Consider the following 25,000-nt stretch of genomic DNA (forward strand, 5'->3'; position numbering starts at 1 on the left):
GATTGCAAGATGTACAATGGCCACATGGGAATGTGCCCAAGAGTTGATCCCCAGATATGGTCAGCTGTTTGTACTTGGCCCCTCCCTCTCTGTGTATGTAGTGCAAAAATAAGGCTCCTAGGGTTCTACCCCATCTGTACGAAAACTGGCATTTAGATCCTAATATTTCTCTGAGATTGTTATTAGCCAACAGAATGTTCCAATTATCATCCAGAATATTCCTGATGACATTATGATTTCTACCATATGTGGTCACGAATCTAAGTGTGGATTCTTGTGTCGTTTGTGATTGTTCCCTATATTTAAGTAGTGAATTCCTGTCTTGTTTGTCTGACTATGTACTGGCTGAATGGATATCACGGGGATGATATCCTCTCTCCAAGAATCTATTCTGAAGGTCTGCCTTAGCTTCTTCAAAATCCAATCTAGAGGAACTGATACGTTTGATCCTGAGAAACTGAGATTTTGGTATGTTGCGGATGACAAGACAGGAATTCACTACTTAAATATAGGGAACAATCACAAACGACACAAGAATCCACACTTAGATTTGTGACCACATATGGTAGAAATCATAATGTCATCAGGAATATTCTGGATGATAATTGGAACATTCTGTTGGCTAATAACCATCTCAGAGAAATATTAGGATCTAAATGCCAGTTTTTATACAGACGGGGTAGAACCCTAGGAGCCTTATTTTCACACTACAAACACAGAGAGCGGAGGGGCCAAGTACAAACAGCTGACCATATCTGGGGATCAACTCTTGGGCACATTCCCATGTGGCCATTGTACATCTTGCAATCAAGTAAGTAAGTTAAAACAATTCACCAGTGCAAATACGAGTAGAGTTTATGACCTTTGGGTTTTTGGTAACTGCTCTAGCACTTGGGTAATATATCTGGCCACATGTCAATGTTCAGCATTCTATGTAGGACAAACATCACGTTCATTAAGAATTAGGATGGGTGAACATAAGTGATATTAGGAATAAGAAAGACACCAATGCTCTATACAGACATACCATTAAACATCCAAAAGCTAAATTCATGTTTACTATTATTGATAAAATTACTGGAGACAGGAACAACCTACAAGGTTGGCACAGCATTCTTAGCCACAAGGAAAAATATTGGATCATTCACCTAGGGGCTCTTTTTCCGCCAGGACTTAATGACCATTTATAATATTTAATACCGGGGTATACACCGGAAACAGTATGACTAGGATGGAGTTATCCTGATGAAATAAATTAAAATAGTTAGATTAGTATCTAACACATGGTGCTACCAATAGATATGTAATCCGGTGATACCACGGTGAAACTATTTAACATTTGTTGCTCCTTTATGAATAACAGATACTAGACTATGTTAATGTCTTTGCAATATGTTATATATGAATTTAGGGACAACATTAATAATTTTGTATACATTGTTATGATATACATTGATTGTACGTATGTACTTTTGGACTATATAAGATTTTTGATGAATATGTCCCCTATGCTTATCTCAACATGTCTAGTTATTCATCTCCATGGTGCTAATGTAATCTACATACACTTTGGCAAATATAGATTATATACTCAAATGTATATATATATATATATGTGTATATATATATATATATGTATATATATATATATATATAAGTTTTATATATACACACGTTTGGTTTTTGTAGTATTTTGGTCTTGTCATACATGACATATGTGAAATATACATTATTATGTTCATATATTGAATATTTGCAGAATAACACTTATTATATTATATATGGTTGCTATGTTTTTGTACACTCCTTACGTACTTTTGCTGAGAGGGTTATACATTTGTGGAATTTGATTTAACTAGATCAAATTTGTATTTTGTTCCTATATGAATGTAATATATACCTTGGTTACTATGTGGTTATGTAAAAAATGTTTTTACATTATATATTTTCTATTTATATGTTATGTATTTCATTAGAAATAATTTAGGTTTAATTAGTAATATGCGATAGCACTTTGTATATACCTTGACATTAATTTTGGGGTTGGACCATACCATTGTTTGCTACTGGTTGGTGTCATGTATAAATAACAAGTTGACAGAAAACACCAGGAAGGACCCTGTTGACCAGAGACGGTAGAGTCAAATATACAGACCAGATACACGAATTTCACCTACGTTTTTGTCTTTATTATACAGACTTCTTCAGAATATGAACACATTTAACCACTCCATTGATGTTATATACACTCATACACTACAACAAATACATCCCACCCCTTCAATTACCCTATCAGACAAAGCTCAATCTAACAAGCATATCCTAAATCTAACTTCATTAACCCTTCGAAGTAAAAAACTATACTTTCAATCTCCACAATATTGTGTTACATATCAAAATATGTTAAATACACAAAATGTAAATGTAAAATAAACATTTTCATATACAATCAACTAAACACTGTTTATGACACCCAATGTTCTTAAATTGCATAACAAAATAATATCATAATGTCTAAAAAAACAACAATAGTTAATCATATAAAAAATATAAAATTAACTTTCACGAATTTTGTTAAGAAATTTTAAAAATTCTTTCTGGAAAACACCATTCCATAACAATATGAAATAAAAAAAACTTTCTTAAAATCTTTTTATAAATAACATTTTCAACCCAAGATGTGTTGTAATTTTAATAGGGGCAATATGCTTATGCTATCATTAATTCCTGGAAATACTGTAGCATTTAATGCCAATTGCCATCTCATTTCACAAATATCAAGATGCACATCCAATACTGCACCCTGACCATCCTTTTTTATTTGCTGTATTACACAAAATCTAAATCTGTGCTCTGGATGTTGCTCTATGTGCCTAACTAGGGCATTAGTATTTTTCATGCGCCTAATATCCAGGATGTGTTCGCTAACTCTATCCCTGAACATCCTACAGGTTTTCCCTATATAAAAAGCTGGACAACCTTCAAACTTAGCCATATAAACATTTTTAACATGACAATCAAAATGGCCATGTATACCAATAACCTCTCCCTCAATAATAATTGTATCACCTGTAACAAGAATATATTTATTTCCAGGAATTAATGATAGCATAAGCATATTGCCCCTATTAAAATTAAAACACATCTTGGGTTGAAAATGTTATTTATAAAAAGAATTTAATAAAGATTTTTTTATTTCTTATTGTTATGGAATTGTGTTTTCCAGAAAGAATTTTTAAAATTTCTTAAAATTCGTGAAAGTTAATTATATTTTTTATATGATTAACTATCATTGTTGTTTTTTTAGACATTATGATATTTTGTTATGCAATTTAAGAACACTGGGTGTCATAAACAGTGTTTAGTTGATTGTATATGAAAATGTTTATTTTACATTTACATTTTGTGTATTTAACACAGTTTGATATGTAACACAATATTGTGGAGATGGATTGAAAGTATAGTTTTTTTACTTCGAAGGGTTAATGAAGTTAGATTTAGGATGTGCTTGTTAGATTGAGCTTTGTCTGATAGGGTAATTGAAGGGGTGGGATGTATTTGTTGTAGTGTATGAGTGTATATAACATCAATGGAGTGGTTAAATGTGTTCAAATTCTGAAGAAGTCTGCATAATAAAGACGAAACCTAGGTCAAATTTGTGTATCTGGTCTGTATAATTGACTCTACAGTCTCTGGTCAACAGGGTCCTTCCTGGTGTTTTCTGTCAACTTGTTAGTAGTTTGGATTGGCGTCTTCCTTGTCATGTATAAATAATCATGAGTTTGGTTTTGAAATTATATGTTATTTTCACTGAAGAAGGCTGCCAAGCCGAAACCGGTTTGAAACTAACTATTTTACAGGGCAATTCTTGTTCTGTGTTTATCTTCTATGTAATAAAAGTATTTAGACTGTCTATGCTGGCTTCTTGTGTTCACTTACCGGCTCTGTAGCCAAACATTTAATCTTAGCCTGTCAGTCATTTACCTTCTACATTTTCTTCACTCTATCTTCCTGGACTTGCGCATTCCATAACCAGCTTTCCTTGTGCACCTCGTTTCCAAACATAACAGCATATTTTCTATACTCTTCAAATGTTTTGAGATGCTATCATTTTTCAGCTCTATCCATTTCTTCTTAGAGATTCTAGAACCTAGATTTTTTTTTTTTTTTTGGAAATGGTGCTTTAGCTCCAGTCCACTTCCAGGTCTAAAGCCTAGTCTTTCTTGACCTTAGAGCCCTCTCTGATCGCCGTCTACAGCTGACTGTGACAAGCTGTTACCTATGCTGTGGGCATCCTGTTGCATTAGGGATGACTTTGAAATATCTAACTATCCCTATTGTCCTTTCCTTATAAGGAAAAGTCTACCTGTGTCACGATACACACTCTTGTAATCTGACCTTGTGATGATCCCTTGCTGAATGTGTGCTGTCCATCATTATGCAATCTGCCAGACAGAAGTCTAGAACAGATTTCCTATTTATTCCCAATTCCACACATACGCGGACCCAATCAGTCCTCATATCCTGTTCTGTATGTCCCAATACAAGTATTCAGGACCCATCTGGAAGATCCTGCAACTCCTGCTTCAAGTACCGTTTTCCCTGCCATCACAACCCAGTTAGTTGTGTGGCAGGAGATGAGATTATGAATGCTGTCCTATCTTTACTCTGGAATATGATTAGAGTGTAATGCACATTCTGATGATGTCCCTCACTGCCTTCAGTGAGCTCATATACATTTTTTGCCACATTAGACAACGTTGCCACCTAGAACAATGTGCTCACCTAGAGCAAATTGTTATACAATTGAGTGGCTATCCCTAATAATATGGTACAATCTGCAATCTGTGTGTTTCTATTTAAAGGATACTGTGCACTACAGCTGATGCTTCAAGTAGTTTGTCTACACAGCTCTTTCCCCAGTGGATGCCATCTTCAGTCTGTGCTGCTGATCATGATTCAACCTTTTGGGAGAGGTTGATGTAGAGACACCCAACAGGTATTTAGGATGTTAGGTCTGCTTTTGTCCTGGTTGTAGTTGCAAGGATACCTGGTTCTGTTCAAAAAACTCTCTAGTTAAATATTTCACTTTTAAAGCTCTCAGTACTGTAAAAGTCTAGTTATTCTGATAGACATATCTTTCAAATGAATTCCATTTTACTATGCCAGTCTTAAATGTCTAGCCCTCCACCCGAGCTTTGTGAACTACCTTTGTTAGTTTTTCACTAGAAAAAATCTGTCAACCACTCAACTCTGCTGGTCCCTTTCCAGTATGACCCCATCTAAAAGGGTAAATTTAGTAAAGATACTCCACTTTTCTACCACCACTCCAACGTATGCTGTCTGACTGGTTACAATAAGCTATCTACAGCTGTGTCTTGTCAATACAGATAGACACAGATCTGTGTATGGACAGTTTATTGCAACCAAACAGCATATTTTCAGAAGGTGGAAGGAAAATGAAGTACCCAGGAAATGCCTCACAGGCACCGTGAAAATAAGCTAACTCCACACTGGCAGTAACTAGACAAACTCTGGAGAACAGAAACACTGACCACTATGGTGCGTGCAAAACCACTCTGACCTTGGCTCGGTTCTTTATAAAAGCATAAAGAAATTACTTCACTTCCTCAGTGGTATATGCTGATGAAGCAGAAATGTGCACAACAGCAGATAAAAATAGTGAACTGCTTGGTTTGGACTGGATTTTGTATGCCTTTCAAATTTTACAGTTTAACTTTGGTCTTTTTTTTTTTTATAAATTACAACTCTACTATACCTGCTCTATATAGTCCTAAAATCTCTCATTACATACGCTTGCATTTCATTTGTTCATTAACCTGGTTCAAAGTATCCATCACTTTGTCTGAAGAGGTGGAAAAAACAAACCACCACACCATCTCTGATGTATAGACTACTAGATTTCTAGAGTCTGAAAACTGACAGATCTAGATGTACAATTAAAATAAAGAATAATCTGATAAATGTAACTCTAGCCAGTCTTTGACTAAAATTTTCACTGGTAGGTTGTCCACAAGTTATGTCTACTAAGTTTACTACCACATGCAATGATAGAGAGTTCAGAAGACAAAATCTGAACTCTTCACTATCCAGTAAAAGCAAAAACTAAAAGGAATGTTTTCTATCTGCAAGTACCTTTTATTCAGTAACAGCACATTTTAATGTCTATTTCCCTACTGGAACATACTACAGACGCTAGTTTTGGTGTACCCCATTCTTCTCATCACCACAAACCCCACAGGAAAACTATTTGTTCCTTTTACATACTTCAGCCTTCTACTCTGCAGCCCATAAAGCTGTTATGTCAAGCCAATTCATCATCCGCTTTTTTTTTTTAACAAAAAGTACACCTTTCCTCACATTCTGGGTTCCCACTGTGCATAAAGTTAATTTACTCTTTCCTGTAATATCTGCAGACATTGCACCACCTGGCTGCCAATAACTTACTTTGAAAGAAACCAGGACCCATGACACAGGGTCTAATCAAGTGCCTGTACATAAAGACAGCCACTTATTTCACTGATACTCAGCTTCTTATGCATTCCACTGCATCCTCCCATACCTTCAAGAGCTGCTTGTAGGGTATTTGGTTATTGGTCACAATTTCTACTCTAGCAACTATCAGTGTCCAATGCTGCCATGCCCATTTATTTTTCCCACAAGGCATTACATTGATTCTGTTTGTATTTAACTGAAACTGCCATTCATCTAACATTCCTCATGCCCCTCTAATCTCATCTCAACCAACTACGTGACAATTACTGTTGAGGCTCATACTGCCAATCTGCAGTCAAGTTCACCCTCACTCCAAACATCTGCGAAATGCCACACAAGACAATACAGAAAAAGAGTCCTGCTATGACTATGCCTGTTCTTTGGGACGGACTGTTGCTTACTGCCATCCATTACGTCGTCCTACCCAGCTCACACTATTTTCAAGCTACCACACAAGGAACAGTTTCACATGCTATGTAGCATACACACAGTCTATATGCAAGGTCAACACTGTATGCCTTTACTAAAGTCTAAGCAGGCCAAATCTACAGAAAGCAAAGTCAATTGCTTCAAAAAGCCATAGCACACAGACACTTAGGACCTTCTCACATGAACTCCATATAACCATGAGTCAGCACAACATTAAAATCGTTCTATACTCTACAATAATGCAACAATGATCTTCATAAATTGAAGCAAATATCCACCTGTATTATAAAGTCTCACCTAGTCAGCCCCAATTCTTTCTTAAATGCTATTTTATCATGCGGCATTTTATTCCTTAATTTCTATTCTTAAGAACATCTCACACAGAACAAGGGACTACCTTACACAATTACCTCTTTTACAATACTTAAAAGCCATAACAGCTAGCAAAGAAGAATCTTATTAGGAGCAATGGTTTCAAAATTGTCTTCAATCCCATCTATTTATTCCATAAACATAATCCTGTTAAAAAAATCTTTACAAATTCCTGAAGTATAATGCACTTGTTTCTGTTTCAGATCCTCTTATTGTGATGTTTACCTTTTAAAGGTGGTTCTAACCAACACACTCGTAGTCATTTATGAATATGCAGAATACATCCCAACAGACTGAAAACAAACAATATATTGGTGGGATCCTTTTCATATTCTAACCCCATCGTGTCAGTCTTAAGTATACTTCCCATTTAAATGGCAAAGCATCATTTCAATACCTATATATACTCTGTACTGCAGCATACCTTTCTACTCATACTTAAAAAAAGCTAAATTTACCTCACCAACCCTTCACATTACACTCCAGCAGACATCTTTGCTTCACACAATCCCATTTTATATAACCAGAATATCATGCCCCTGTGAACCTTAACCAACCTACCCTAAACACCCATCAGAAACCCAACAACTGAGCCAGGCAATACTCATTCACTTGCAACAGTCAAAAAAAAACTTTTAGTTTTGATGCAACCATGTCACTTAAGCAGAAATGGCTTCAGAATAACCAGTTCCACTGCTACAGGCATACCCCTTCCGCTCTACTCTTTACTCAGACATTTGCTCATTGTTCCCTTTTAAGGCATAAAACACTGTTCTCACCCAGGCTATCTTGAGACAGTGTAGCAAATTGTGCTGTAATTTGCATTAAAAAGTCAGCTAAATAGTTGGCAGTTACCTGGCACGGGGTTAAGGGTATGCACTGTAGTTAGCATGATGCAGGCTTCAATTCCCTCAGCCCCCATTTGCTTATTGCATACCTTTTAGTGGGCTGTCCCTGTAAAAGGATTGCATGTCCTGTCGGCCTACCTGGTTAACAAATGGGTAAATTATTACCTCATATACAAACAAATTGCATAGAAATCACCTTGGATTTACCATTTAACTTGTTTAAAACAGGCCAATGTGGTTAATGGGTATTGTTGGTCAGGAAACCTTAACTATACGTACTGTTAATCTGACATGTTAAGCAATTAGAACCATAGTTTTGGAATCCATACTAATAAACTAGCGGATTTAAAATTTACTTATTCTTCAGCACTGCAATATTGTTAACACAAAATGTATCCATTTAACCTTCACAGCAGATTGTCACTCTCGAGGAATAACAGTATTTTACTTAATTACATTAACAATGTGCCCACATATTAAACAAGATGCCACTATCTAATGTCTGATAAGGACATTGTAATACACTTGTATCCTTATTAATATTAACCCTATCATAACTGTACATTACAATAATCCATACTTATGTCAAATGTTGAATGAAAATGCTCAAGTTTTAAAGTGCTTATACGAAAACAAAACACTGAACTCCAAAATCTTCAAAGTTATATCAATGGCCCAACTTAATTCAAAAGAATCCTTCACATCTCTTAAATAAGAGCGCCTCTCAAGTATATTACATTGTTCCATTGAAATACAGGCTTCCAGAGTAATTGTCATATTAACAGTTTAACTTTACTGGGACCCCTCTCCCTTTTAAAGAAATGTACTGTTAAGGTAATTCTAACAACCCAGTCTGCAATTATTACAGCCCTTCAGTTTAACTCAAGCTCAACAGAGCTTCTCTCTCTGATGTACTCATTTCCAAAGCATACTGTTAAGTCCGCTAACTTATCTATCTTACTATCTGCGGCTGGCCTCCAAGCATTTCTTCTCTTCCATGAAGCTACTGCTTCCTCCCCATTCCTCCTTTTCCTCAGCCGTGATGGAAGTCATCAGGCTTCACAGGTCCATTACATTCAGTCTCCAGCTACTACTGAAATAAACTGCAAGGGCAACTCCTTTAACTTAGCCTTAGCATTTGGGATCATCACCAAACACAGGCTTTGCTCATGTTCACCATGCTAATTTAACCCTTTACTGTCTAAACTTACTTCTCTCCCACTGTCAACATTTGTCAATTAAACCTTCTTAGCTTCAGTTTGAGATATTTTTTTCCTGAAAAAAAATACACACACACGTGTCCGTCTCTCTCTCTCTCTCTCTCTATATATATATATATATATATATATATATATATATATATATATATATATATATATATATACACACACACACACACACACACTTGTCTGTATGAGTGGTATAAGCTTATTGTACTACCATTGCTATGTGCTTTTAGATACAATGTCAAGGAACTTGCGTTTGAACTCCTATTGTAATTGTCATCTGTACACATGTATAATTATGTAATCCTCCTTGGAGTTTTTCTCCCTGGGTCTCTGCTGAAAACAGGCTTCTGGCCCAGTCGGACACTACCTGGTTATCAAATGTGAATAAGTAAATAAATACACACACAAGCAACACAGCTCGAAAAGAATCAATATTTTAACCTCTATACACCAACAGCATCCACAACCTCTGATCTTCACTGAAAATTTTAAGACAAAAAATCATGACACACATGTACCACATGACCCTTAAATATAAAACTTCCTTTCTAGTTGCAGTAACTGCCAAGGTACTTGTTCTTCCCTACTACTCATCTTCCAGCCCACCAAACATACTCAAAACAACTCTCACTTTAACATCACGGCAAAAAACACCACTATATACCCAACTGAACATACCAAATTACTAGGAGTGGAAATAGACAAACTAAAATTTGACATTCACATATCCATGACTATAAAAAAAAGTCCACAAAAAACTAGGAGTGTTATACAGAAATAAGCAATTTCTCACCAAAGCAGCAAAGATTTCAATAGCAAATTCCCACCTTATCTCCACCCTACTTTATGCCTCTCCAGTATATACCAACCTAAGGCAATGTGATCTAAACAAGCTAGAGACCTGCTACAACAAAATCGCCAAAGTCGCCACAGGGGCATCCCTACCATAGTTACCACTGTCTCTCGCTTGCTGAACTGGGCTGGCTTGAACTCCCTCACCTCCTTCAAATGGTATCAATTCTCACTCGCCCACAAACTAGTAAACCATCCACTAAATGTCCCATCCCTCCAGAATCTAATCCAACCCTATCACACCCACCAGACCACTAAGATCCAGCAGCAAAAATCACTTGCAGATCACTAAAGCCAATAACTCTGCTGGTGAAGCACTATTCTCTTGCGCCATAGCCAAATTATGTAACTCACTCCCACCCACAATTACCGCCATACCATCATGCATCCACTTCAAAACATTACTAAAAGCACAACTAAAAACATGCTGGCTATGCCCTTGCAACTCCCACTCTTAATATTATCGACCCCATCCAGACACTACCTTTATTTCCACTCCACTATCTACCTTGATTATAGCAAGCTCAGATGCTCATAAGCCAGTACACTTATTATACAGCACAAACAACTTCTTCTTGCAACATTTGTTAATGTCTGGTATGCACGTCACAGATAAAGATTCTAGTTGTCTACTGATGTACTATGTTCTTCATCTGCAAATATGTTGTAATTGCTATGTAAATTGTTAATCACTATGTAATCCAATGTCAATACTGTCTGTTATTTTAACTGTGGAGCTTTTCTCCCCGGGCCTCGGCTGAAAATGGACCTACGTCCAGTCGGACACTCCCAGTCAACAAATTTAAATAAATAAAATAATATGAGGGCAAAGTGTATGAATCTCACCTTGAGTATAACATTTGACCTCCCTGAACAAGCAATGGCAACCCGATAACCTTCCCAGTCCCCACTGAGTATCTGGTAAACAGTGTCCTTAATGCCATCTTGGTTTTCACAAAATCTTATTTATCTGCACCCACTTCACCAGCATATATTCCATTAAGCCTGAATCTTTTTACCCCATCCTCTACTGCAACCAAGTTTTGCAGCACATATTCCAAATGACCACCCAGAGCATCCATCTTGTTTGGTACTTGAACTTATTATTGCTTTATGGACATCATGACCCCTACAGATGTTGTACAGGACATGTATAACTATGGAAACATAACAGTATTTACAGAACATGACCCATGGTCAAATGAGTATCTGAACCACCCATCTCATTTGCAGTTTTCCCATCTTTTCTCCAGTCTATTTATTCCTCTTTCCATCTGTTCCAGGAATCATTAGGCATACCTGCTCTTTTGCCAGCTCTCTTTGGTAACATTTTCCAGGGACCTGCCACCATCTCAATGCAATATTTACTTTGAATCCATTCAACCCAACTATTTCTCGTACATTTGACTACTATATAATTTCAATGCTGAAATGGTCATATTTGCATTTTAAGTAGCATTCCTATTTCACATTTGTGCTACAGAAGTGCCTGGAATGTTACCGTACTGGTTGTGCTCATTACTACAGTGTGCTTGCCTGCTACTTTGACTTGTAGTGCATATTGATTTTGTGCTATACTGCCTTGATTTGTACAGTGTGCCTTATTCACCTAACTAGCTGATCCTTTACCACTCCTGCTTTACCCCCCTATTATTCCTGACTTATCCCCCCTTTTTTTCTTTTGTTTTTCTTCTCTTCTTCCCCTAACTAGCCCTTCTCAGTACTCAATTGATGAAACACTACTCTTCTGTATCTTTACCTCTTGTTTACTCATACTTGCCTTCTTCCTTTTTTTTTCCTAGGTTGTAAGCCTGGTCTGTTCCACAGTGAGATTGCAAGCTACCTCCCCCCACCAGTCAAAACAACCTCAGCATAACCTGAAAGATTCAGCTCCTCACTCATCCTTGGCTGAAGTACAAGTTAGTCTATAAATATTCTCTGCTGTAATTTTTGTTCTTTGTAAGGCCACCTGCACAACTCTGTACCAGACCTCCACCCGCCCCTTTCCAAAATACTCCAGTGACCTCACCAGCTTCTCTTACAGCTGTTTCTGCACTCATTTTCCTCTCTCAACTGTCTTCAACTCCCAGTCCTCCTAATGCTCAGTCTGCTTCTCCACCCCCACAGATTTGTTCTCCCCCCATAAACTAGTCTTGTTCTTTTGGCGCCACCTGCTCTCACACTCACCTTCACACTCTACTTCTGTACTTTGCAACAGCCATTTCAGCTTTTGATGCTTAAGAACACTTTCTTATCTCCTGCTGCTTGCCATATCCTGCCTCAATCTGCTCCATTCACCCTCGCTATGCTCAGGGCTCAATCCATTCCCCTCCCCTGCCCCCATTCCCACCCACCCCCTACATCAATTTCCTTTACAGCTAACCTCTACATCCCCACTTCCCTATTAACCCTCACTTCCTGCATACTATGTCCTGTCAGACTCTTGCCCTTCCTACAACCACCCACTTCTTTCCATCGCTCCTGCAGTCACTACTCCCCATAACCTTAACCTATTCTCTCCCATCCAGCACCTACTATTGCTCTGTACACCTGCTATCCAACTTGCAATCTTACTCTCCTCCTCCCCACCCCTCACAAAGTATACACACTTTCCATCTCCATACTCTACTCCTTTCCATCTCACTTAACAGCACATCCACCACTGTGCTTTATACTTCCTCCTTCTTTCTCCCCCTCATTTCCTCCCTTCTACTGCCCTGTAACAACCTCTTTCCACACTCCTCTAATCCTGCCCACTATCTCCTCACCTTCCTACCACAGACACTGCTACACACACTACTCCTTTCCTAAAGTACCCTCACTTGTTTCCTCTCCTGACCTCAGTCCCCCAAAATTTAACCACTTCCACCCACAATGCACCCACCCATCAGAAAAAAATAAACATTCATCACCCCCACCCAGTTTTGCCTCTTCGCCCTCACTCACTTACCACTCTCCTATGCTCTGGTGACATTCATCTCAATCCCAGTCCACCAAATGCACCAACTCCCCCTTAAACTACTCTACAAACTCCCCTGAACACTCATACCCCTCCTCCCAAATATCTTTCTTTCTACTCACTCTACTAATAGTCACAGTATCCTTAACAAGGTAACAGAATTTCACTCCTGGATACCTCAATACTCCCCTAACATAGTTACTCTCAGAGACCTGGCTAAAGCCTCACAACACAAAGAATTCCTCCCCTAGCTAGCTATTCTTTACTCTAACCTCCTCCCACCCACCTGAGCTCCTAATAGCCAATTTTAAACCCAAAATTCACAAAACCATATCAAAAGTTGCCATCTACATACCACCTTGTGATAACATGCCCCCATTAGAACAGATTCATAACTATTTATCTGACCATATCCACAATGAAACCATTACACTGGGTGACGTTAATATCAATTGGCTTACCCTTACCACCAACACCCCCACAAGCAGCATTAACCTTTTTGGTTTCACCCAACAGATCTCTCCCACATTCCACAATAAATCCACCAATTCCAGTTCCATCATTGACTGGATTCTTGTAACCAATCCCAAACTCAATCCTCAAGCAAACTCCGCCAGACTCCATCAGCGACCACTGCCCAATAAATACCCTCTGACTCTCCCCCAAACATTCCCAAACCCCACAAATTCAAAGAATGTTGGAAACTGTCCACCTTCAACCCTGATACATTCACACTCAGAGAGACTCTGCCTGGAAACTTTGCTCCAAGACTGAAACACCCTCCCACTTGCAAACCTATAGGGAACTCCGTAATTTCACTAAAAAACACTAACTATGATAAAAAGAATTTCTACCACCAACACCAGACCACTCAATCCAGAAACCCTAAAAAGTTCTGGAACTCTATCCTCCACCCAGCTAATCCATCCACACCCAACCCCTTCCCCCAACAACTCACCTCTCCAAACTGCAATCCAACTCCTATTCTGACACCATAAGTGCACTTATGCAGACTTCTCTCTCCCTCCCCATTCCTCACCACCCTCATCTACCTCTCACAATAACTGCCCCTTCTCTAAAACCAATCCCTACAAGCAACCTTAAACTCCTCCTAAAGCTCAAACCTTGCTCCCCATCAGCAGACAACCTCTCATCTCTCTTCCTAAAATATGTTGCTACATCTATAGCATACCCAGTTTCCATCCTAATTAAGCACTCCATTGCCTAATCAACTGTTCCAACACTTTGGAAAAAATTCTATAACATACCCATACACAAAGGCGACAATTCTTCAGAACTCTCTTTTGACCAACTGCAATACTTTCTCCCTCTCCAAAATTCTAGAACACTGTGTACACAAATCATGGCCCATCTCTTAGAAGGTAACCCGATGACCCCTGCCAAACATGGCTTTTGGCCACATAACAGCACCTCCATTGCTCTCATCTCCTTTACCAACACCATTTCCCTATACATAAATACCAATAGGCTTGTATCCTGCTTATTCTTAGATCTGTCTAAAGCCTTTGACGCAGTCTCCCACCCTATCCTCCTTTCAAATCTCTCTGAACTTAGCCTTTCCGCTGCAACTATATCCTCAATTAGCAGCTACCCCTCAGATCGGCACCAATGCATCAAATGGCTATCTGCTCTCTCCCCCTTTCTCCCCCATCAAAACAGGTGTCCCACAAGGCTCCATCCTTGGACCCTTCCTTTTTAACATTTACCAATGAACTCCAAAAACCCGGTCCCCAATCATCCCTCATATTATGCAGATGACTCATTATATCCATAGCCGATAACCCAACCGACCTTCTAACCCTCACACAATCATTATTCAACCTCACAGAAACCTAGCTAACAAGACACCAGCTCATACTCAACCCCCCCCCAAAGAAAACTCCTACTTTTTCTCCCAAAAATCACTCTACCCTCTTACATCTTCTTTCACCAACACAGTGATGGCTACCAAAAACCAAACTAAGCTCCTCAAAGTAATCATAGATGACCAGCTGAAATTAAACCTTCACATTCATCACTGCATTAACAAAACCCATCAAAAGCTTGGCCTCCTTTACAGAAACAAATTCCTTGCCCCACAATCTAGAAAAACACTAGCCAATGCCTACCTCCTCCCCATCCTCTTCTACAGGTCACAAATCTTTACTAACCTCCAGTCTCATCTGCTCTCCAAACCTATAACTAAGTGGCCAAACTTGCTAATTTGCCAGACAAAATTCACTGTCCAGCCCTCAAGTCACTTAACTGGCTTGAGTTTCTTAATCACCTCAAACTCAACTCCTCAGTCCCTCCATCACTAAACCCTCCTCCTGTCCAAGTATTTCCTCTCTAGTCTCACTATATACCCCCACCCGACCTTTTAAGAGCTCTTCTCAATGCCTACTGCAAATTGACAAACCCAACAAATCTGCAGGACAGAACTTGTACAGCTACTCTCCTGCCCCATGGAACAAGATTCCCTTGACTATAAGAAACATACCCCAGACCTACAAATTTAAGAACCCACTCAAACAGCACCTAATCCACCTCATATGCCCCTGTAATCTCCCCCCTAAACCTAGCTCCAAGCAGCTTTAGCAGAGAGGGTCCTATGGTACCTCTTTTTTTAAGTCATACTATTTTTATGTTTTTTAATGAGTCACTGTATAAATTTACCATTGTTGCATTACTATATCAACATGTGATTAACCTATATTTGTATATATTTCCTAACAATGTTATAGTTTATGTATTTGGAGCTGCTCTCTTCAGGTCTCCACTGAAAATGGACCACTGGCTCAGTTGGACCAACCCAGTTAACAAATGTCAAATAAAATAAATTTTAGTAAGCACAAAACTAAGCGTAGAAAGTACAGTTGTGTACACTTACCATAAATATTGATGTTAGAGTGTATTCACTGTTGCAGTGATCACATTTGGGTTATCTACCTGCAAGTAGTCCTCAGCCAGCCTAAATACCACAGTCTTGGATTCCTGTGGATGCTCTTTCTTCCATGATGTTAGGTCGTCAGTGATATAGAACATGCAGCCAACACCATTACATCAGTTTTTCTTGCCCCAGATGTCAGGTGACCCCACAATGAGAAGCCATTATATGTTATGGTACACCTCCATCAAAAAGCAAATACACCAGAAAACTTAAATACACCAAACAAGAAAGAAATGTACAGCCAAGAGAAGTCAGGGGGCTAGAGGGAGGGTAACCAGGACTGCAACAGTGAATACACTCGAACATCTACATTTATGTTAAGTGTACACAACTGTACTATGTTCTTTGTGTTTCACTGCTGCAGTCATCACATTTGAGTCTATTCCCAGAGCTAAGAAAGGGAGGAGGAAGTTAGAGAGCATTAGGGCCAGCTATTAAGCCCTGCAAGACTACAGTGGCAAAACCAGCTCTGGATTTAGAAAAAATAGGCATGTGGTAATGCTTGGTGAAGGTATGTACAGAGCTCCAGGTAGCTTCTAGGATGTCCCTGGTAGGAACCTCCTCTGAGAAAGGCTGTAGAGGTAGCTGCAGCCCTGGTGGAATGTGATCTTAACCCCTGTAGGGTAGGTTTTCCATGGTGCTTGTAGCAGAAATGAAAGCAATTGGCTACCCATTTAGAAATGGTTTGCTTTGAAATGGCCTTCCCCTCTGCCCCTGCAGCAAAGTCAACTAGCAGCTGTTCAGATTTTCTGAGAGGCTTAGTCCTGTCCAAATAAAATCCAAGCTGTTTGTGCATGTCCAGAGTGCAGTATTTGTTATCCTTTGTTTTGTGGATTAGGGAAAAAAAGTAGGCAAATTAATGAACTGATTTAGGGCCAAACAAGACACCACCCTGGGCATAAAGGAAGGACTGGTCCTGAGGCAAACCAGGTCTGCATGGAAAATGAAGGGCTCCACTGCCATGAGGGCCTGTAATTCAGACACTCTTCTTGCTGAAGTGATGGCTAGAAGAAAGGCTGTTTTCCAAGAAAGGAATTTCAACTCTGCAGTTGCAGCTTGCTCAAAGGAAGGGAGAGTGAGTTTTTCCAGTACAAAGTTAAGGTCCCAGGCTGGAGTAGGGGCTGTCCTTTGGGGGGGGGGGGGTCTTAAATTTTTGGCCCCTCAAATTGATTTAGCAGGGGGTGAGAGAAGTGGGGTGGTTCAGTATTATGTGCTGAAATGTCAGAGGCATGAATTTTAATTGACTAGAAGGATAGGGCTTTGTGGAGCATTTCTGTTAAGTACTGAAGAATATGAGGTAAGCTGAGCACCGTTGTGTCCATCCCCTAAGACTGGCTCCAGGAACAGTATTTTTTCCACTTTTCAGCATATGATTTTCTAGTACTAGGCCTCCTTTCTGCAGAATTACATCTACACCTGCTTACTGAGGGACGCTATTGGAGAGCTCAAGGAATTAGCCAGGGTGCAAGGTTCAGGGGTTGAAGCTGAGGGTGCAGAATTTGGCCCGCCTGCTGGGACAGCAGGGAAGGGGTCTGAGGCAGGTGCCATAGTTCCAGCAGTGTCGTACTATGCAAAAGGGGGTACCAGTGCTGGCATGGCCAGTCTGGCACTATCAGTATTGTCCTTGGCTTGTCCTGTTTGATCTTTTGCAGAACCTTTGAGAGGAGAGACAGAAAGGATAAGGCATAAACAGAGAGGCTTTCCTAGGTAAAGGGCAAGGCATACACTTTCCAAGTTTGACTGTGGGAAGTCCTTGTGCAGAATTTGTCCAATTGGTAGTTCAGAGGGGAGGCAAACAGGTCTACCTCTGGAGTCCATTTGTTCAAGAGATTGAATATTTTTGGTTCCAGTTTCCATTCGTGTGGGTCCATGAGATTTCTGCTTAGGTCTGCCAGTGAATTTAGCTTGCCTGGCAGGAATTAAGCTTGTAGGTGCACTTGTTAGCTCAAGGCTGTGTTCCACAGAGCCATAGCTAGTTTGCAGAGAGGGTACGAGTGGGTTCCTCCCTGCTTGTTTATGTACTACTGTGGTGTTGTTCGTCTTTACGAATAGTTGTTCCTGGAAGAATGCGGTCTTTGAAGGCAGTCAGTGAATTCTGTGCAGCTTACATTTCTTTTTGATTGATAACCAGGTGCATCTGTCTCGGGTTCCATTTGCCCTGAATGCACTGCCCTGCCAAGTGTGCCCCCCATGCAAAGTCTGATGTCTGTAGTTAGGGCTTGGGGCGGTAGGGGGTAGAGTGAAAGGGAGCTCCTTGTTGTGGTAGCAGGCCTCTGCCCACCAAGGAAAATCTCTTTATACAAGGAATGACAGGAATCATCAATTCCAGCTCCTGAGAATGTTGACACCATAGGCTTTTTAGATACCACTGTAGTTTCCTCATACGCAGTCTTGCATATAGAATTAGGAGAATGCAAGAGGCCATGAACCCCAGGACTTGCAAAATTTTCCTTGCAGATAGCTGGGTCTTCGTGGCCAATAGTCTGAAGTAGGTCGTCAAACTTGTTTCTCTGGAGTGACTAAAGCCATCTGGAAAATTGTGTTCAAGCTTGCTCCCAGGAATAGAATCTGTTGGCAGGGTACTGGGTGAGATTTATTTTTGTTTATGGTGTACTCCAGTGAGATTAGAAGTACATTTATGAATGCCAAACGTTTTATTAGCAAGTCCTGGCTTTCTGCCTGAATCAGACAATTGTCCAAATAGGGGTATATTTGAATATTTCTCTGCCTGCAAAATGCAATGGCTGGAACTAGACACTTTGTGAATACATTGGGTGCAGTAGATAGCAGTAGGTAAGCCAAAGGGAAGTACAGAGAGCCTGCCTTGAAGCGTAGGTATTTCCTGCAAGATTCCCTTATTGGAATGTGAAGGTAAGCTTCCTTCAAGTCTAAGGTTGCCAACCTAGCATAGGAAGCAGCTGTTGAAGTGTTAGCATTTTGAATTTTGGGATTACCAGAAAGGTGTAGAGAGGTCTAGGATAGGACACCAGGAGCAGTCTTTTCTGGGCACCAGGAAAAGTCTCGAATAAAAACCTTGTCCCCTTTGTTCTGCTGGGACAGGTTGAATAGCCCTGATACTTGGAAGAGAGAGAACCTGTTGGGCCTCCGCCCACTGATTTTGGGGTAGGTCTGGCCAACTGTTTGGGGTTGGTAGGATGTGGAAGTGGAATCTGTATCCTTGGGAAACTACATTCAAAACCCATTTGTCCTCGGTAATGAGTTCCCAGTTTTATGCATGCAGGGCAAGCTTTCCTCCTAAGGGAGGAGGCAGTTGAGCAGGGCTTGGAAGGGTTAAGGTTAAGTCATTGTGGCATTTTTCCATAGGGGGGTGGCTTACTACTCCCTGCTTTGAAAGTGGGAGCTCCCCACTGCTTAGGCCTGTGCATAGCCTGAAACTGAAACCTACGTGGTCTGCTGTTCCTAGGTTTGGACCGAGAAGGCCTGAAAGAGACTGGAAAGGAACAATTCTTTGAAGGCCAATGCCTACTAAATCTGGGAGGCTGTACTTGCAGGAAATCTTTAACAGTTTACATGGATTTAACTTTTTCCTCCATCCTTTTGAGGACTTCTTCTGCTTTGTTGCCAAACAGGCAGTTTTGGTTTAAGGGAGCATCTGGTCATTTAGCTTTTACATGATCTGGCAAGTTTTGCTCCTTAAGCCAAGCATGCCTTCTAAGTACAGACCCAGTGACATCAGCCCTGCAAGATGCTTCTAAAGAGTCAAAACCACATTGCAAAGTATGTTTACCAACTTGTTCTGCAGAATGCATTAAATCCTGTAATTGTATGTTCAGCAGAGTCAGGAATCAACATCTTTTTCTGTTTAAGCATTCCCATAATATGCTGCTGGTACTTTAACATATGAAACTGGCAATTTAAAGCCCCAATGGCCAAAGTAGCAGAAGTGTATACCTTCTTACCCCCATCTGGCTGAGGCTCTAGAATCTCTATCAGAAGGGTGTAGGATTTTTGGCAGCAGTAGCCTTAATGCCTTTTGGTCCTTGGGAAATAGTCTCTGGATCCGCAGTAGGATTCCTGAAGAGGAACTTGAGAGAGTCAGGTACTAATACCAGTCAGGTTTTCTGGGAGCTGGAGGTAAGGTGTCTGGGGAAAGGCTAGATTCCAAGAAAGGATCATCTACTATGTCCATTACAGGAGGGATAGCTAAAGGCCTGTGTTGAAGAAGGCGTACAAATTCCCTAAGCCTCTTTTTGGAGTCAGAATAAGCCTGGCTTTCCCAGCGGAAATGCTCCTTAAGAGAGTGCAAAGTTTCGCCAAAAGAAAAATCTTCTGGAAGGGAAGCAGAGGGAATGGAATCCTCTGCATCAGAATACTCACAGGTAGATAAAGGCAAATCCTGGTAATGAGAAGGAACAGAAATATCAGATTCCTGATCAGAAAAATCAGAATGAAAATCAGTTCTAGGTCTCAGGGGGAAGGCTGGCTTCCCCCAATTAAGGTAATAAGGTCTTCAGCCATTCCAAGCATTTGTTTTTTTTTTTAGGCATATGGGCCTGAGCATGTGGTTTGGACGTCAGTTTACTAGGCGTGGTGCGAGTTTTAGGCCTGGATGAAGAAGGTGGCATCTATTTAAAATGCAAGTCTGTAGGCCTGAATACACCCTCAGAAGCGAATGCCTGCACAGCGGCTCCGGACCCATCCAAAGTAGACATCGGCAGGTTCCATAGTCTAAGAAGCATATTGTGGCATATCAGACTCCAAATGGGTCTCAGTAGAAGCCTGTGAATCTGAAGTAGCGGGTATCAGAGGCTGCGCAAGAGCTTCATGGAGTACTGAGATTGGCGACTAGCTTAATGGAAGCGTAGTCAGCAGCTTTCGACCTGTGCTGTCTGTCTCTGTCTTTATCCTTGTGTTTTTTCAGAAGATAGTTAGTCAGATGGCTTAATGAAGCCATTTCAGATAACCAAAATAATTTGCTGCAGAGATAGCCCGACGAATAGCTCGGGGGTTGAACAAAGCACAAAACAGACAGCGAGGGACCTCGTGGTCTGGGCTGAAGCAGGGAATGCAGTACGAATGAAAATCTTTGAGGTATTTGCTTTCCACAGGTAAGACAATTGTTAACTATTACTGACATCAGCTGGAGCAAGAAAAAAGAACCCCAACGGGGTACTTATCTTTTTGAAGACTTCGGTTCTGAAACTCGAAAATGAAAATTTCAGGATTCGGCCGACCGGCACTTGCAAACTGCTTCTACTTCAGGCACTGCATGGCAAGAAAGACTGATGTAATGGCATTGGCTGCATGTTTTATACCCCTGACGTCCTGATGTCATGGAAGAGACTGCATCAGATGCAGGAATCCAAGACTCTGGTATTCAGGCCGGCTGAGGGCTACCTGCAGGCTGATAACCCAAATGTGATGACTGCAACAGTGAAACATGAAGAACATCAAAGAATATAAATAGTAAAAACAATTACCAATGACAAACAGAATTAAAGATGCAATAAAACTCAATTTTAAACACTTGAAATATTAAAAGTCACAATATATCACCTAGAAAAAAAAAATGCCCAAGTTAGAATAAGCATTTTTTTTAAACAGTCCATAACAGACTTGCTAAGCAAGCCATGGTCGATTTATGTCTCAACAAATGACATAGTGAAAGCCACAAGACTGAAACCTGAAAGAAAAGCGACCATGTTCCAAGTTTAACATGGCAATTACTAGCATCCCCCTGCCTGCAGAGTGCAAAGAGCAAGAAAGTTGACAGGTAACCCAGCAGATCCTTAAAGTAGGTGGTATCCATACCATGCAGGGCTTCATAAGCTATCACCAGCAATCTTACTCTAAAGATCAATGACCAGCAGTGCAGGATACACAAACGCTGGTAATAAGATTAAAACTTGAAGCATTTGTTAAGGAGCAGCATAGGGTAAATCACAGTGAAAACATTACATTATACAGGCCATGAAAAAAACTAAAGCATTTAGTACGTCTGCCAGGTTTTTTGGGGCAGTACCAGATGCAAGACAGAACACCCACATGAAAGTCATGGAACAAAAGCAGTAGTATCTTGCCCCCACTAACTGCCATCTATTTCCCCCTCAACTACCCATCACTCCTCCAGATCTATGTCCATGCCAAATATCCCAAAGGTTCTCTGCCAACAAAAGCATGTAATCATATCAACCACCTCTTCCACTGTGCACATACAAAGCACTCAATGTGCAAAAAAAAAAATGTAGTTTAACAGTTTTGTTAGTGCACCATTACACACCCTTTACTAGCCTAATCACCCTTTCCTTGTGGTTGCCAGAAGTGTAACCAGTATTCCAGAAATGTCCATGTATATACTTCATTGTAGAACTTTGCCTCTGCTCCAAAAATGAATGTGAAAATGCTATGCTGGATTTTCCTGCTTGTCATATTGCACCATGCAATGAGACAGCCTCTTTGTACTATTAGCACTTCTGAATCAAACTGCCCTTTGCACTCAGTGAAACTATGTCCAACTATGCTCTCCTACACCACTCATGAGCAACAGACATTTAACATGCAGGTTGTTCACCCATTCTGCCAGTCATTAATAAATTAACATTTATGGCATTATTTACTTGAACAACTGGTCCTTCTGGGTTCACAACAGATGCTTGGGTAAGGAAGTGTCAAATATCAAACTTAAATTGGAAACAACTTCCTTAGAAAAACAAGACATATGCAAAGGAAAGCTGATTGTATTCAAATGTAGGAGTCTGCAATCCATAATCTATTAACTCACAATGACTCTACAGTTTCTATCCACCTTTTCTTCCTTAAAAATCAAACTACGACTTTCCTGTATATCTTGACTTTGTGCTTGTGAAGGGCATTTAAATCTGACTTAAGATCCTAGCCATCCTCCTACAGAACTCAATCCCATTAATTTCTGAACATTCCAGGACAGTATCACTTTGGTCACTGTTCCACTCAAGAAAAATGACAGAAACCATCATTCAGGCAGGCATGAAGCAGGTTATAAATTATCCTACAGCTACTGCCTACCTAGTGGTCTGCAACTCCCCTACAATGGCTATTTGAGTCTGGTGGTCTAACAGCTCCCAGAGGAAGACCAGTATCACCCATTAACTCTCCCCCTGTAACCTAACTGCCATCAAATGGATTACCACTGCTCACCCAGTGTTGGACCCACAATAGTTAAGGACTTCACCTCACAGCTACAAGGTACAGGATTTCAGTCTGACCTCTGGTTATTCACTAGGCTACTAACAGTCTGCAGATTGATAGCCTAGTATTTACCCATGTGCCTATTAGTTCAGAGGCCTACAGAGAAAGCAGTCATATGTATCCACAGCATGGTATTTCTAATTAGACAAACACTACCTGATGGAGTGGGGTGGTGCGGCCTAATCCTTACTTGTGCAAGTGCACACTTGAACTGAAATTACCATATGATTTGGTGAGTTGTATAGACACCCCCAAGGTCAAGTTCATGACTGCCATCCTCCTTCAGTGAAAAGCATTTGTGTGTTATATGGCACTGTCTGTAAAGCAACCCCACCACTACGAGAGCCATGGCCATCATCTCTTGCAAGCTCCTATGCCACTAACAAAGCCTAGTCATGGTTACTGTGACATCCCCACTCTGGTCCAGCAATCAAGGAGCCAAAATCCTCACCACTGGCACTGGAGAGACACTCTCACTTGGAACAAAAATAGATACACCCAGTATTTCCAGATGCAGTTCTCTGCCATCAAGCACAATTTCCTTTAAGAGCACACAGGGAACACATGCAATCTGGGGTCTGCATTTCTCCCTCTCCCATCAAGCACAATTTCCTTTAAGAGCACACAGGGAACACATGCAATCTGGGGTCTGCATTTCTCCCTCTCCAAGTCCCCAATAAGACTTTCCAGTGGCACAGCTACAGATAGAAGTCTTTAGCTGAGTGTCCAAGCAAAGTCCTACACCACTCCTTCTGTGAAACCAGTGGTGTGCGTCTCTGCTCCAAACAGCTGACAAACTCTTGGAGATTTGATTTGTGCACTTGCACACAAAAAAAAACCTGGGAAAGGCTGGCACAGATTTACTAGCTATGCCCCCTTCTGCCTAGACTACGAGGTAGTTAGTGCCACCTGACACTCCAAAGCAAACTACTTTAAGGCTCTTACAGGAGTACCCAACTATACTGGGTGAAATTAATACCAATACAAATGGTAGTGCTTTCACCAGTGCAGTAATTGCTTCAGAAGTGGCCACAGTGTCACTGAATAAATACAAGAACTCTCAAAGGTTAAAATATTCTCTAAAGGTCCAGCCACAATGAAAAGTTTATTTAATGATAAATAATAAAACATGAAAATGCTAAATATCTATTTACAATAAACACCAGAGTTTCAATCATGAGAAATACTAAAACACAGATGAATAGACACACACATACAGAAAGAGAGTACTCCGCTAATCTTACTGTATTTTTCTGACTTATCTAAAGGATTACTATTCCCTGGTCACTTACCAGAGCAAGGAAGGATGAAGTAGGTGACTGATCCTATTGTCAGGTTCCAAAATGAGAGTGGTCTGAAACTTCAGTCTCATCTAGTATTAAAAAACTAACATTTCAGTGATATATGTAATGTCCTCCTGTAATCCACCTGGTCATCTGACTTCTTGTTTCCATGCTACACTCTTTCCTAGCAACAGACCAAGAATCTTGCACATGTGTGTCAATAATACACACACACAGCTTTGCCAATACCTGCTACAACTTCTGGAAGTCATAAAACCATAAAAAAACTCTTCCTAGAGGAGCTAATAAACCATTCTCTGGCACAAACATTTTGTCTCTGACTGCAGTCAGAACTGTAAGATACAATTCTTCAT

At 40.3% G+C, this 25,000-nt stretch overlaps 1 protein-coding gene across 1 annotated transcript in view; it reads right to left on the bottom strand.

The window, feature by feature from the left end:
- Window positions 1-25,000, bottom strand: part of LOC122790935 (protein Niban 2-like) — a 1,255,142-nt gene that overhangs the window by 767,238 nt on the left and 462,904 nt on the right. The window lies entirely within an intron of this gene.

This window comes from Protopterus annectens, chromosome 16.part0 (assembly GCF_019279795.1).
Source record: "Protopterus annectens isolate FY-2018-M chromosome 16.part0, PAN1.0, whole genome shotgun sequence".
NCBI lineage: Eukaryota > Metazoa > Chordata > Ceratodontiformes > Protopteridae > Protopterus > Protopterus annectens.